Raw genomic sequence first — 15391 nt, forward strand, 5'->3', positions numbered from 1 at the left:
AGCAGCTCTTAGCCGTTGGTGGCCTTTGCCATTACTTTTCCAATATTCTTTCCTCCATTATACCTTGTAACCTATATAATTCTTAAGGCCATTTTTACTATTTAATTTACTACCCCATTATCTTCCTATTCATTGCTAGGAAGACCTTCTCAACTATAAATAATGATGGTCTTCATTTGGTTGTTTTGTTTTGTTTACTGCTGGCAATAAGTGCTCGATTAAGATTCTTATGAAACAATTGAATTTGTATCAACAAGCTTCAGGACAAAGATTAATCAAGAAAAATATGCCACTCAAATTCAAGACCCAAAGATTTTTTTGCAAGAAGTGGATTTTCTAGAAGTGACTAAAGGTCTTTTTTGGATGAATAAATTGTATTTTCCCACCTTTCAAAGAAGAGCCAAGAAGACTAATACCTGGCATTTTGATCCACCTTGAATACTTTTCACTACAACAAATGCGATATTTAGCTACGAAATTATTAAGTACGATAAAAAAATCGTCACTAATTATTCATTTTTTGTGACAAAAATTACATTTCGTGTTTAAATACATGAGCAACATATAGTGACGAAATATATAATTTCGTAGTAAAATTTTGTCCACTAAAGTTTCCCACCAAAAAATAATTTGGCGCCATTAATTAAGTACCATTAGAGACGAATTTTAAGTTATCAATGACACATTGTTTTATCGCTAATACTGCATCCAATTTTGTTACAAACTATTATTTGTCTTAAATTATATAAAATTTTAGACACGAAAATTTTTCGTCATGAAAAATAAGTTGTTGCAATAGTGACAAATTAGAGTTTGTAGTTAAATATTGTAAGCTTTAGCCACAAAAAATTATATTTAATTGTGACTTCAGTTTTTGTCACTAATAATATAAGCAATTAGACACAATCATTTTATTGTCTCTAATCAATTTATGACTTAATGACAAAATATTTTTGTCACAAAATAGACAATGTTTAATTAGTGACGATTTAAGTTTTGTAGTTAAATAGTTTAACCATTTGCTACGAAAAAATTCATAACTTGATATAATACATATTAATCTTAAAAAATATTCAATAATTAATAATCATAAAAACAAAATGAGTAAATCTAACATTGTACATGTATTGATAACGAAATTACTATATAAGAAAAAGGAATAAACTCGTAGTCTCTGTCAATGTGCATGCTTCCTGGAAATAAAATTTGAGTTCGAGGATAATTTTGTTATTTTGGATTTATTTATAGTTTTGACTATTTGATTCTATGTTTTTTCGTTAAATTTCAAAGTTTATGACATTTACCTTCTATATTTTCCTATTATTAATTATTTTTCTAAAAGTTGAACTTGTGTTTGGCCATATATTTCACAAAAAAAATTAGAGTTTGCAATGTACTTATCCTAGATATGATTTATACCACTAATTTCTAAAATTTAGCGAAATCATTCAATTTGACTATTTTTAAAATTTAAAATATACATATTTAAAAATTACATAAAAAGTGCAAAAGGTCACAATAGTTGATAGTTCAAAATATTTAAAAGATATATGAAAAATATTATGATTAAAGAACATATTGTAAAACATATAACCAAACACAACTCCAACTTCATAAATTCAACTACAATAATTTGGAAAAAATAGGATGTTGAATGAGGGGTGGGTAATCGGTATTCAATTTGGGATTCTCGAATTTTGGATTTGGCAATTGATAATTAAAAGTCGCTACCAAATATCAAATATTTTAATTTTTGTTCGATAATTCAGTAATCGGTAAATTAAACTTAGATTTGGTACGATATTCGGTAATACCATATTGAAGTTATAGCCGATTGTAATACAAAGTTGATACTATTTCTCCAATTATTTCTATTTTTTATATGGAGGCACGATATAATAGAAGATCAATGTTGACACCCAATTTGGCCATTTGCAAATTAATTAATTTTCAAGCTTCTTCAATTTTAAACAATTTGAGATAATTATTTTTGAAAATAAAAAATACTTTCAAAATCATTTTCAAGGACATTTTTTTGTCATTTTTCCTATAAAATATATTTATTACTTTTAATAAGGATTTGAGAAAAATCATTTTACAAAATTAAAATAGTGTTTTGACCAAGTATGCATTTTTATTTCCTCAAAAATCAATTATACCACATAATTAGTATTCTTATTTCAAAATAATTAAACTTTTATGTCAAAATGATTATTTTGTATTGTTGAAATTAAGAAACTTAATAATTGATTAGATACCTAATTTCTTGCATTCCCCACTTTAAGAGTCAAAAGGTCCCATTTAGCTTTCAATTCATTAAACAATTGGACAAAATTTTCAACCCAAATTTATTCCACAGCAGCCCAACTCCACTTCAGCCCAGACCCCTACTCTTTTCTTCACGCCCAAAACATACGCACAGAAGCTCACACAGCAACCGACAGCACAACTCAACCAACTGAAACGCAGCACGAACCCTCACCTTTCTCACGTTGTTGCCTCTCTCCCTCACTTTTTCCCTTTTCTCCCTCAAATTCGTACAATCAGCATGCTTCGCACGAGGTTGAGGACACCTCGAACCTTTTGAAAAATCGTCCAGGTGTGATTCTCTCGTTTGCTCGATTTAAACTCAATTCAAATCGACTGGATTAGTACGATTTCGTACCCATCCAGTTGGTACTCAGGGATTTTTGAAAAGTTTCCAATTCCCACGTCGTTTCCCCCTCAAATTGACCCAGAAACTGTCTGATATAAACCCGTCCCTCTTACTGTTCATTCACGGTTTAGATTTCTTGTTTTAATGGCTGAAACCTGGTTGTTTTTGCGGTTATTTCAAGTCGAAGTTGGTGGTGGAATCGGCTTCTCAACTTGTGGTTTTAGTTCACTGAAAGGTAAATTTGTTTCTTAGCTTTGTTCAATTCCTAGTTGTTTTTATGTTTATGTGTTTTTTAGTTGTGTTTTAGTCTTCATACATTAGAATATGGCTGTATTGATTAGCTAGAAATAGTTTTTTCTGTTCACTGTTCACTGATCGCATCGGTAATATCTCGCAACTAGAAAGAACTAGAAAGAAGTTTATTATCTATAAATAGTTATTTTTGGAAAGTATAAGGAAATTTGGAAAAATTTAAGCAAGTTAAAGTGAGTGTTTGGTCAACTTCAAACGACCATAACTCCTAGCTCATGATGAGTTAGGTGTATTTCCAGATGTGGTTGGAAAGCTCTTGGAATGATCTTTCCAACGCCGCTAAGTTTGCGCGATTCCGAATTTGTATGAGTGAGTTATACCCTTTGAAAGTTGGGTTGTTCGAATAAGGAAATGCCCAATCCAGATTGTTGAAGGGTGGTTTGGTCTTTTCCTTACCCAATTAATTAAATCCGTTTTTAATAAAATAATTGGGGTCAAAACTGAGTTAGTTCAGTTTACACTTTTGAGAAATAGAGTTAGGACTTTTGGAGAAAGAACGCAAGAGAAAGGAGAAGAGGAAAAACAAGACTCGCCAAGAACGATCGATTTTGGTTGCAGATTCGCCGAGGAATTGACCCTACAAGGTATGTGAGTCTCTCATAGCGTTGGGTTCATTCACCCATGCGCCAAACATGTTTAGTTCAGCGAAATTCGTCCTAAAAGAGATTGAAAGTTGATGTTCTTGACATGAATTCTTGAATTTGAATGTTGTTCTTGAATTGGGATGAATTGAGAAGTTTTTGAGTTCATTACGTTGCATTATAGAATCGTTTCGAGTTAGGTTCTTAGGTACATTTGATGGGTATCTGTATCTAAAAGTAATTTGAGAAAAAGAACCGAGTTTGGCTGAATTGGGGTTGGAAAACGAAGAAGAAATTTCGTCGAACAAAATTAAGGGGTGGCCGCGCGCCTAGTGCCCAGATTTGAACATTTCAGCTTCGCGTCGCGGAGCTGACACGAGGTGTTCTGCCTCAAAATATATTTTCGAAACCAAAATTAAATTATGCCTCCGCGTCGCGGACCCACCTTTGTATTTTGATTTTCAGTTTTTTCTCATGTTTAGTTATCTAGAATCATTCCTAAACATCATGAGATCTTTCCAATCACAAATCATAGTTCTTGAATCCATAATTCAATTCAAGGATCAGTTAAAAATCAAGTCAAAAACAATTAAGGTCAAAGTCAAGAGTCAAGTTAAGATAAGTTTTTATAGTTTTCAAAAGTCTTTCACAAATGTTTTAACTTTGTTTAAGACTTAAGTTTCGAGTTCAATAAAGAGTAAAGTTGAAGTTCTTTTCTTCAAAGAAGTATATGGGGATTATGTATTCCAAAGAGATTTAAAGATGTTTTCACATCTTAAATAAGAACGGAAACTGAGATTTCCAAAGAGAGCATTCGGGCTAGGTTTCACAAAAGAGTAATAGCTTTCTAAATGAAACAAGTAGAGAAAACTGAGATTTCCAAGATAGCCTTTGAGCTAAGTTTTTGAGCACTAATCTCAAATCACAGAAAGAAGTATGTTTTTAAAACATAATGAGCTAGTATATTTTTAGGAATAGTATTGAGCACCGATATGAGGGAGAATTCAGATAACTCACAGCCTCCATAAACCATGTAGCCACCATGGGTAGAAAATGGTCATACTTTTTAGATGAACCCTTTCCACAATAGACTAGTAGATTCACTTAGTAGTTCAGGTCATATACCTTTGGCCGGGTATAGGATGCGCTGACAGCGTGAGGTAGATCGATGTATCATCACTATAGCTCTTATGTGATGGTTGTCGGTTAGAGAAACTCCTACAGAAGTTTATTGTATTTTTATATACATCAGTTTATTGTATTTTTACATACATCTCAGAGTTTTATGTATCTTTGCATACAACAGAGTTGACAACATGTTTTTAAACAACTTTTCTTTAAATTGCACTTGTCTTAAATTGCTTTATATTGAAATGAGTTCAGTTATGTTGAGTTGAGTTGAGCCAGGTAAGTTCTTCAGTTTCTTTCAGATTCCCTTTCAAGCCTATGTTGTTTTAGCATTCCAACTTGCATACTCGTACATTCAATGTACTGATGCTAGTTGACTTGCATCGTTTTATGATACAGACACAGGTAACTAGGATCGGCATTTCAACGCACCGTTGATCCAGTGAGCAGTTCAGAGTCAGTCGGTGAGCCTCCTTGCATTCCGGAGGATCTATTTTCATTGCTTTCTAGTTTAATCCATTAGGATGTTGTGGGGTTTGTCCCAACATCCATTTCAGTTGTTTTAGAGGCTTCATAGACAGACAGTCAGTTGGTTTTTTTCAGTTGTCTTTACTCTTCATTCTTATGTTAAAGACTTAAGTTTGCCTAAATGGCCAATTGAATGTTACTTTATGACATTCTAGTTTCTTCATAAATGTTTATGTGATGAGTTAAGTCTTCCGTTGAGTTAAGTAAGCCAGGCCAAGGATTCTCTTGGGGCCAACAATGGTTCTCGAGTGTCAGTCCCGCCTAGGGTGTAGACTCGGGGCGTGACAACATTCTTAGCTCTTTTAAGCATAAATGATGAATCTTCTTAAGCCTATCTAGTTCGTTTTGATGTTGTTTTATCTGATTTTCATAAAGTTCAATTGCCTATCATAGTGTTATTTCTTACATTCGATCCTGCCATTGTAAATAATATATTTTGATGCATCTGATTCGTGAAAATATCAATTAGATTACTCAAAATGTTATTGATTCGAATTCTCCATTAAGTACGACGCTTGTTGTTGTCATTCTTTATCTTAAAACTGAATGGTTGAAAGATTGTCAAAGCTGTTTTGTTTATTTTTCTGCCTTCTTTTATTCATACTTTAGCCTATTTTCTGCTAAAAGTGGATAATGTTATTTCTAGTTGAGATGCAGTAGCTCACCATTTAGTTGATTGCCACTCGTTTTAAATATGATTCATATCTTGAGCATTTTATTGCCCTATAAAAGTGTTATTATGCTATATGATTCTTAAAGAGTTGTTAATTCTCTCTATTTGTAGCTAGTATTAGTCCTTTCAAATTGTCAAAATAAGATCTTTCTTTTGAAGTAGTTTTCTTCAAATATATGTCCAGTTGTTAGCTTGTCCTCATGTTAAGTTGCTGCCTTGAAACGTTGATTGGCCTTGCAACAGTTACTCAATTGATAACCATTAATGTTTAATGATATTGTATGATTATTTTTGCATTTGCTTGAAGGTTGAGTTTAAAATTTCATCCCAAAGACTTTAGAGTTAGTTTTATTATTCATTTGTCAATCTATATATGCTCTTAAATCCTCTGTATCTAGTTTTTATTCATTTGTCAATCTTGGCTTGTGATTTTTATTGTTCAGAATAGGTACATTATTATTAAGCTTACGGAAGCCTTGTGATCATTTTGAATCTTAACATCTTTTACTAGAGGTGCTTTGTCATGTTTGTTTTGATCTTTACTCGTTACCCCTTGAGTATGTTCTTCTCATTGTTTCTGTTACATTTGGTCATCTTCTTGTTGTTGATGTTGCTCAAGTCATTTTTGTTGCCTGCGATCTGAAGATACGTACTTCGTGCTATTTGCTGCAACTCCCTAGGCATCATTTCCAGAATCCAAAGAGACGTCCTCTTTTGCCTTTTCTTTTCCTGTTGTTGTCTTTCCCGTTCCTGCAGTTATTTTCTCTGCTTCTTTCCTGTGAGTGATGGAACTTCCTTAGACGTTTGTGTCTCCAATTGTTTCTTCTCCTCTTGCTCGTCAACATACACGGTTCCATGCAATCCCTAAGTGTTCTCTTCCACAACTAGATTCACATTTTTCTTCTCATCCTCTAGTTTTCCATTTTCATTACTTTGCAATGATTGATAAACATTCATATTTAAAGCATATGCTCCGCCTACAGAATCCATGTAATATCTGACAAGACATCTATCTGTAGCTTGTCAATTTCATTAGCATCACCAGTTTTAAGGGCATCATTATGTTTTGAACCAGAATTGTACTTTCTGTTTGCCTTGCTTATGATACGAATTCATCAGATTCTATATTCTTGTGTTCAATATGAATTTTAGTTAGTTTAGAAGGATATGTTTTTATTTGCTTGTGTACGGTGAAAGTACATAAAACAAGGGAGACATCGCATGGGTTTCCTGGACAGAGATGAACATCTTATGATGTTTATCATCTCACACCCTCACCTCTGTCTCAATGTCTAATGCAGACCACGTATACTTTTCCCATTTATTGTTAATGAATTAAAATATTCAAGTAATGTTTTGAGTTTGAATAAGGTTGAGAGTTTACCCAGCCTCATATCAGTAATACTCTCAAACATGAACCCTTAAGATATCTTTAGCCACTTCTCTGTAGTTTGCAACTTTTACATTTGTTGGACAATGTTAACAAAAGGCGGGGCACTATTTATGTGACTCATTTACTGTGAGGCAAAGAAAAATATTATTTTTCTGACCTAAAACGGTGGAGTCAGAGAGAAAGAGAAATGAAACCTGGCTTTGAGTAGATTACGATTTTAGGGGAAGAGGATGAAATGGTAATATTGTACGGAGGACAGAGAAATTGACTAATGGATAACTTGTAAACCAAACTAGCTAACAAGGCTTCACAAAGTTACGGAAGTGAATGGGATATAGATTTTTGGTACTCTACCATTTTGGTTGATACTACATAGATTTAACTACTTCCTTGATTAGGTGTAACTTAAAGTTGGTGAATCTGAACCACGTCATGCAACTTTAACTCTAAGAACTTACATGCCTGCATTTTGTCATACTTTTTGATATCAAATTAGGACGGGAGTAATGAAGTTTGGTAAAAAATGTTAGGGTAATTTAATATACATGTCCTGTCCTTGTGAAAATTAAATAAAAGTGTGGGGGGGTGGGGTGAACCTACGATTTATGATGATTCCTGGTGCTTGTCTCTTCCCATAATCTATAACTTTGTTATTCTTCTACTCTACTTTATTTGTTGTGTCACTCTCTACTTGTGGTCTAATGCTAATATATGTAGGGTGTTGCACTATGTGGCTACTTGATGCCTCTTTTCTCGAGTTATCGTCTGTTAACATGTTGCCTCTCTTTACCTCTCTCTCATCTTTCTGAATCATTACTTCATTAGGTTTCATTATTCGTAGTTAAAGATTGAAAATGTATTAGTCATTGCCTTATTACAATATCTTTCTCTTAGTCCATTTTTTCAGATTTGACTGTTCTGCGGAGCCGAGTGACTTGTATTTATAGGTATTTGGTAAATCTTGTCTGACTAGGCTAGAAATGAGTATCCTGAAGTCTAAACTGTTTGTTTACAAACTTTTATTCTAAACTGATGCAATATTTGAGATCATCTAATGAGCATATACATACTCAGTGTAATTGTGTTTTGCTAGCAATATGTAATCATAGGGTTACCGTATTAGTGAACGATGGCATGATTTTGTTGAAATTTTTGGAGATTTAACAATTTTAGTGTTACTGGTAAACCATTTTGACAGTGACATATGTGATCAACTTCTGCTGGAGTGCTGCTATTATTTCTTGTGTTGAATGGTTATTCATGACCTACTGGAACTTTATTTGATTGTTTAGTAATATTCCATTTTTCAGCTTTCTGAAAATGTCTCAACTAAAGATGTTGATCGGAAATAGGAACATATCAAGAGGTTGACTGTGAACTTACCAAAAAATAGAGCTCAGAAGATTTCTCCAGCTGATTTGATGACAACTTGTCTTTAAATTGCTTAGAAAAGGAAAATACTAGTTTGAACTTACTTCAGGACACTTGCAATACAAGAGAAGCATGTCATTTTGATGACTTAAGCTAGGATGAACTTCCTACTTCATCTCCTGTAGCCAACCTTATTGGCGGTTTCAAGAGTGTTGAAGTATCAGAAGTGGCTTCTAGAGATTTTCCTCAGGCACCAGATTCTGCAAAGTCACTTACTTATGACAACTATCTGCTTTATGGGAAAAATGCACCATTGGATCCATTTAGGAATGTCATATCTCCTATAGAGGTATTGTGCTTAAATTTGCTACTTTTTTTTGACAAAGCAATAGGTCTCTTTGGTTGCAGTCCTTCACAAACTAATTGCATGGATATTGATCAGATTCTTTTTTGTGGTATTGGTCCTATTGCAGGGAATCTTTTGTGAGAAGATTTACGATAGAAGTAAATAATTGGCGAGGACAATAATCTAGAGAACTTCATTATTTGTACATGTTAGTTATCATAGAATTTTTTTATGTCGGGTGATGAAGGTTGGGGTGGTACAAGGCAAGGTAAAGAAAGTGGTAAAGAGACCTTTGCAACTACTTAGAAGTAATATTTTAGTATATTTCAATTAGATTTTTGTCACACCCCGAGCCTATACCCTGGATGTGGCCGGCACTCGGAGACCATCGCTGGCCCCAAGCGGATCCTTGGCCTGGCATACTGAACTCAACGAAAGATTTACTCAACAAAATAAGTTTAAGCAATAACGTAAAGAAATAACATCTTAGCCAAAATGCAACTTAGTCTTTAAACAACATCTCAATGAATAATATAAAGACTACTAAGCTACTAACTGTCTATTAAGCCTCTAAACAACTGAGATGGATGTTGGGACACATCCTAATGAACTAAACTAGAAAGCGAATAAAAGAAACCTCCGAAATGCAAGGAAGGTCACCAACAAACTTTGAATGCTCAAGCTAGATCAACGAGGCGCTGGATGCTGATCCTGATTACCTGCGTTTGCATCATAAGACGATACAGGCCAATTGGCATCAGTACATTGAATGTACGAGTATGCAAGTTGGAATGCTAAGCAACATAGGCTAGAAGGAAATCTGAAAGAAACTGAATAACTTACAGGCTCAACTTAACTCAACCTGACTGACTCATTTCAATATAAATTAAAGCAAATTAAAACAAGTGTAATATAAATAAAAGTTGTTTAAAAACATGCTATAAACTCTGTGTTTATGCAAAGATACAATAAATCTGAGATGTATGTAAAAATACAAATGAACTGATGTATATAAAATACAATAACTGTTGTGGGAGTTTCTCTAATCGACAACCATCACATAAGAGCTATAGTGATGATACAGTGATCTACCTTACGCTGCCAGAGCATCCTATACCTGACTAAAGGTATAGAACCTGAACTGCCTAATGGATCCACTAGTCTAATCTGAAAAGGATTTATCTAAAAAGTATGAACCTCTTCTACCCATGATGGCTACATGGTTCTATGGGGGTTGTGGGTTCTTTGAACGCTCCCCCAATTCGGTGCTCAATACTACTCCCAAAAATGTACTGGCTCTTATGTTTTTAAAACATATTCCTTCTGTGATTTGAGATTAGTGCTCAAAAACTTAGCTCAAAGGCTATCTTGGAAATCAAAGTTTCCTCTCTTGCTTCATTTAGAAAGAGAATACTTTTTCTAAAAACTAGCCCGATGGCTTGTTGGAAATCTCAGTTTCCAATCTTATTTAAATGTGAAAACATTTTAAATCTCTTTAGAAATACTTAGTCCCCATATACTTTTGAAGAAATGAACTTCAACTTTACTGCTTACTGAACTCAAAACTTAAGTCTTAAAACAAAGTTAAAACGTTTGCAAAAGATTTTTAGAAAACTTTAAGAACTTCTCTTGACTTGACTTGACTCTTACTTCTCTAGACTCTGATCTTAACTTTCCTTGAATTGAATTATGGATTCAAGGTCCATGATCTCATGTTTATGGATGATTTCATGATGTTTAGATGTACTTTAGAGTGTTAGAATCGACTAGGAAACATAGGTACATCATTTAGGAACAAGTACGAGAAGGTGGGGAACGAATGGGGAGAACTGTCATCCCTGGCGCTCTGAGAGGCGTGGGGAGCCAGCCCTCAAACTTCAGAGGGCTGCCTGTGGCGCGACGTGTCAGAGGCCAATGTTCAGAGAAGCTTTTGTGGCGCTCTGGCAGGCGCGGCGCCCCAAGCCCTTGCCCAAAAAATCCCGGACTTTTCTCATTCGTTTTTCATCTCTAAACCCTCTAAATTTCAATGGTCCTTTCCCCAAACACTTAGGATCATTTATACCCTCAATACATGATAGATTTAACTCGAAAAACAACCCAGAAACACGAATCAAATCAACACCAGGCATTCAACAATCAATCCACAAGAGTCCAGCAATGTTCTTCAAGAACTTCACTTTCTTAACATTCAAACAACTCCAATTTCACTAAATTGAAACAAATTAGTGTGTGGGTGAACTAACCCAACACGAAATAAATCTCACATACCTTAATAGGGATCACCCTCGACGAATTCCACTCCAAACGCTTGACGTTCTTGGCGAAATCTTGGCTTTTCTCCCTTTCTTTCTTCCTTTCTATTTTCTCCAAGCCCTAAGCGTAAATTCTAATTTTCTAAACTGAATAAAGTCTGGTTTTACCCCAATTAATCTCCTAAAAATGAATTAGAGTAATTAAGTAAGGAAAAGACTAAATCGCCCCTCTAAATTCTGGATTAGACAATTCCGTATTCCAACAGCCCAACTTCCAAAGGACATAACTCACTCATATGAAGTCAAAATCGCGCAAACTTGGCGGCGTTGGAAAGATCTCTCCAAGGGCTTTCCAAACATATCAAGAACTGCTCCTAACTCATCCTGAACTAGTAGTTATGGCCGTTTGAAAAAGGCCAAAACTCACTTTCTTAACTTAGACAAATTCCCAGATTTCCTTATTCTTTCCAAAAACCAATATTTTCATATTTAAAACTCTTTATAGTCGTTTCTAGGTGTGAGATGTTACAATTTTCTTCTTGTTGGACATGTTTTACTTTAATTGAAGAGGCTTGTAATTAAATATTACTTAGTATTTAGTTCTTAATTGTATAATCATGAATGTTTTATTATTATATGACATGTTTTATTAATTTATCCTTAATTTATGCAATTCTAATTTAAAAGTAATATCAATATGAAATAAATAAATATTTGTTATTAGTGACAAAATTATCTTTATAGGATTAACTTTGAGCAACAACTAAGTTAAACTTTTCAAGACAAATATTTTCATCACAAAATAAATTAGTTTGTCATAAGTTGACTACATGTACTGACAAAAATATTTATCACTAATCATAACAATTTATAGTGACGATTCTATGTTGAGGTAAAAACAATACTTTTGGTGACAAGATGATAGATTTAACTACGAAATTGTTAGTACTTTTTATAATAATAAATTTGTCACTAATTTATACATTTAAAGACGAAACACTTTTTTGTATGTAAAAACAATCATTAGTGACGAAATTATATTTCTTCAACCACGAAATACATATAACTTTAGAGACAATTGGTGTCGTCACTGATTGAACTAAACAATTAGTGACTATGTAGTTTTGTCGTTGTTAATAACCTTTTTAGTGACAAAATCATACTATCAACTATTTAAAAATCAGTTTTTATGACAAACAAATTTGTCACAAATGCTACTCATTTGGGGACAATTTGTTTTTGTTTTTGCAGTTAATATAACTTTTTTAACGATGAATCACTAAATCGTCTCTGTATACATTTAGAGACACACCTTTTGTGAAGACTGGTTGACGATTTTTTTTTGTCACAAAAAATCTTTTGTGACGAAATATGAGTTATAAGTGACAAAATCATTTGTCCCTGATAATCAATTTTGTTGTAGTGTCGATAATTAACACAAACTTCATTAAGTTTGGCCAATTCAGAAGATGGGCAGTCATATAAGCAACTCTAGGGTCACATTCTTGAGTACAACCCTTGGATTCAATACTCTCTCCTTCACACACAAACTCCCCCTCTTGACCAAAATAGGTGCAACCATTGTATCCCGTGGGATAAATTATCGTCTTTCCTTCTGAACAGAGACACTTTGAATAGGCAATTTGTGGATTGTTATAAGGGGAAAGTGTTAGGATTTTTGGGATCAGACGTTCCTTCACAAATAAAAGTTCCATTAGCATTATAACAGTTGCAACCCTTATAGCCCGAACAACAATTGGTACAAATTGGATTTTCTAGACGTCCTTCCGAACCTGGGCATATCCCATAGCCAAGATTACCACATTCTTTCGTACAAGCATTAACATGTTCCACCGTGCTTACTAGTATAAACATTCCTACAATTACAAATATAATTAAGTTATGTCGTTAGAACAAGCTTTTTAATTTATAACAATAATCATCTATAACAATATTTCTCCATAACAATTAGTTTTTATGTTATTTTATGTTATATTATGTTATATTATTCAAGACAAATGATATCGTTATAAAGAAATTTGATAGTACAAAGGAGGAAAAGGACAAGGGAATTAAATATCTTACCAGATCAAATAAAACATAGTTAACCAAATCGTTTTTTTTTTACATTAAAATGTTTTTTTCGCATTATATATATTTAATTTATATATTAATAGCCTCCAATTGCTAAAGAAGAAAAATATGTGCTTGCTGGTGAAAAAAAAATTAGATTGTCAAATTACTTACACTTGCTCATTCTTCTTTATTAAAAAGCTTAACTTTTCCTAGTTGCTATCTTTAATTAATGGGAAAAGGGTAAAAAATATCCCTCAACTTTGGTTTATTAGTTGACTATGCCCTTACCGTTAAAATGAAGTTATTTTTACCCCTACCGTTAATAAACTTATCATATGTGCCCCTCTGTGGACGGAAATCCTCAAATCAACCAATATTGACCTGGTTTCTTAAAAAATGATCCATTACCCATTTAAAACTCATGCCCAACCCATCTATCTATCTTAACCTATGTATTTTCATTTCACCCAAATTCAAAACCCTAGAAACTTTTTCTTCTTCAAATTTCTCTGTGAAAATGTCTGGTCGTGGAAAGGGAGGCAAAGGAGGAGCCAAGAGGCATAGGAAGGTTCTAACAGACAACATCCAGGGCATCACTAAGCCAGTTATTCGCAGGCTTGCTCGCAGGGTGGTGTGAAGCGTATCTCTGGTCTCATCTATGAGGAGACACGTGGAGTGTTGAAGATCTTTTTGGAGAATGTTGAATCCGATCAACAAAATCATTTGCTCCGGCAAAACTTTATTTTCTTCTAATAAAATTTATTGACCGATTGTTTTCGTTTTATTTTTCTCCTATCCTGTAGTATTTCTTTGTTGCTCTGTTGTTGATAAAGAAAAAATAAAGAACAAATGAAGAATCATGGCAAAATCGGGGAAACACAATTGCAGATTTATCATGACACTAGCTCCAAATGATTTTTTTTTTTTTGAGAATGAGTATGGAAAATGGGTTAAATTATTTTGGGTTAAGATAGATAGATGGGTCGGGCATGTGTTTTAAATGGGTAATGGGTCATTTTTTAAGAAATCGGGTCAATTTTGGTTGATTTGGGGATTTCCGTCCACAGAGGGCACATATGATAAGTTTATTAACGGTAGGGATAAAAATAATTTCATTTTAACGGTAAGGACATAGTCATCTAATAAACCAAAGTTGAGGGGTATTTTTGACCCTTTTCCTTAATTAATTCTTGTTTTTGAAATATTTGTCATCTAGCAACAATTTTCTTCTCCACAATTGCATATATTGCTTTAGGGAAAATAACAATTTTAGTCCATGTATTATAGGTTTATTTTCATTTTGATCCCTGTATATATGAATCGAGTACTAAGCATAATTAATGGAATTATTGTATCTAATCGAAGGACAATAAAGGATCTATCTGTAAGTACTAATAAAACATGCCAACCATCTAACATGATTAATTGTTACTCCCTCCGTCTAGTTACGTGGCTGAATTTTATTTTTAGTCGTCTATCTAAAATTAAATATTAGTACTCACTTTTTATATTTAAATATATCAATTTTTTTGAATTTTTTTTATAAATTTAAAGAATATTTTTGGGCCTTTTTTCAGAAAGGAAATAGAAATTTAAACCATTTGTAAATAAGTTTTTGTATGTTTACAAGAAAGAAAATTAACGTACTATCATTCATGGCAATATTTATATTTAATGTTCCATATGTAAGTGAAGTTTTGTCTAAATAAATCGTAGAACAAATTACTAATTACTAACTAGGTTGAAAGAAAATAAAGACATGAGATAATAGTGGGACTTACATATATAGTGAAAGTTGCACTAGCCATGTTTTTCATCTATTGATATTCAAAGTTAACAATTTTTAAAATCAATGAATTATCAAATTTCTTCGAAGGTATAGTGATAGGAGCAATAATTAAGTAACTAATTATCTCAAATTAACTTTATGTGATCAAAAGAAAGAGTAAACATCTACGTTTTGTTAATTGCTTCACTAATTAGTCCTATTTCCTGTCTTTTTCCTATCTTTAATTATGCAAATCATGTTTTATGACTATTCTCATGCACTAAATATTTTGTTAATTGATATAGTA

The 15391-nt window shown here is 33.1% G+C and overlaps 1 protein-coding gene and 1 long non-coding RNA gene across 3 annotated transcripts in view; one reads left to right on the forward strand and one right to left on the reverse strand.

Moving 5' to 3' along the window:
- Nucleotides 1-15391, reverse strand: part of LOC125858234 (proteinase inhibitor type-2-like) — a 219950-nt gene that overhangs the window by 110106 nt on the left and 94453 nt on the right. The window lies entirely within an intron of this gene.
- Nucleotides 2387-5352, forward strand: LOC125858236 (uncharacterized). The gene is made up of 2 exons (XR_007445723.1): nt 2387-2891; nt 5077-5352. It is a non-coding gene; the product is annotated as an uncharacterized LOC125858236 (long non-coding RNA).

This window comes from Solanum stenotomum, chromosome 3, assembly GCF_019186545.1.
Source record: "Solanum stenotomum isolate F172 chromosome 3, ASM1918654v1, whole genome shotgun sequence".
NCBI lineage: Eukaryota > Viridiplantae > Streptophyta > Magnoliopsida > Solanales > Solanaceae > Solanum > Solanum stenotomum.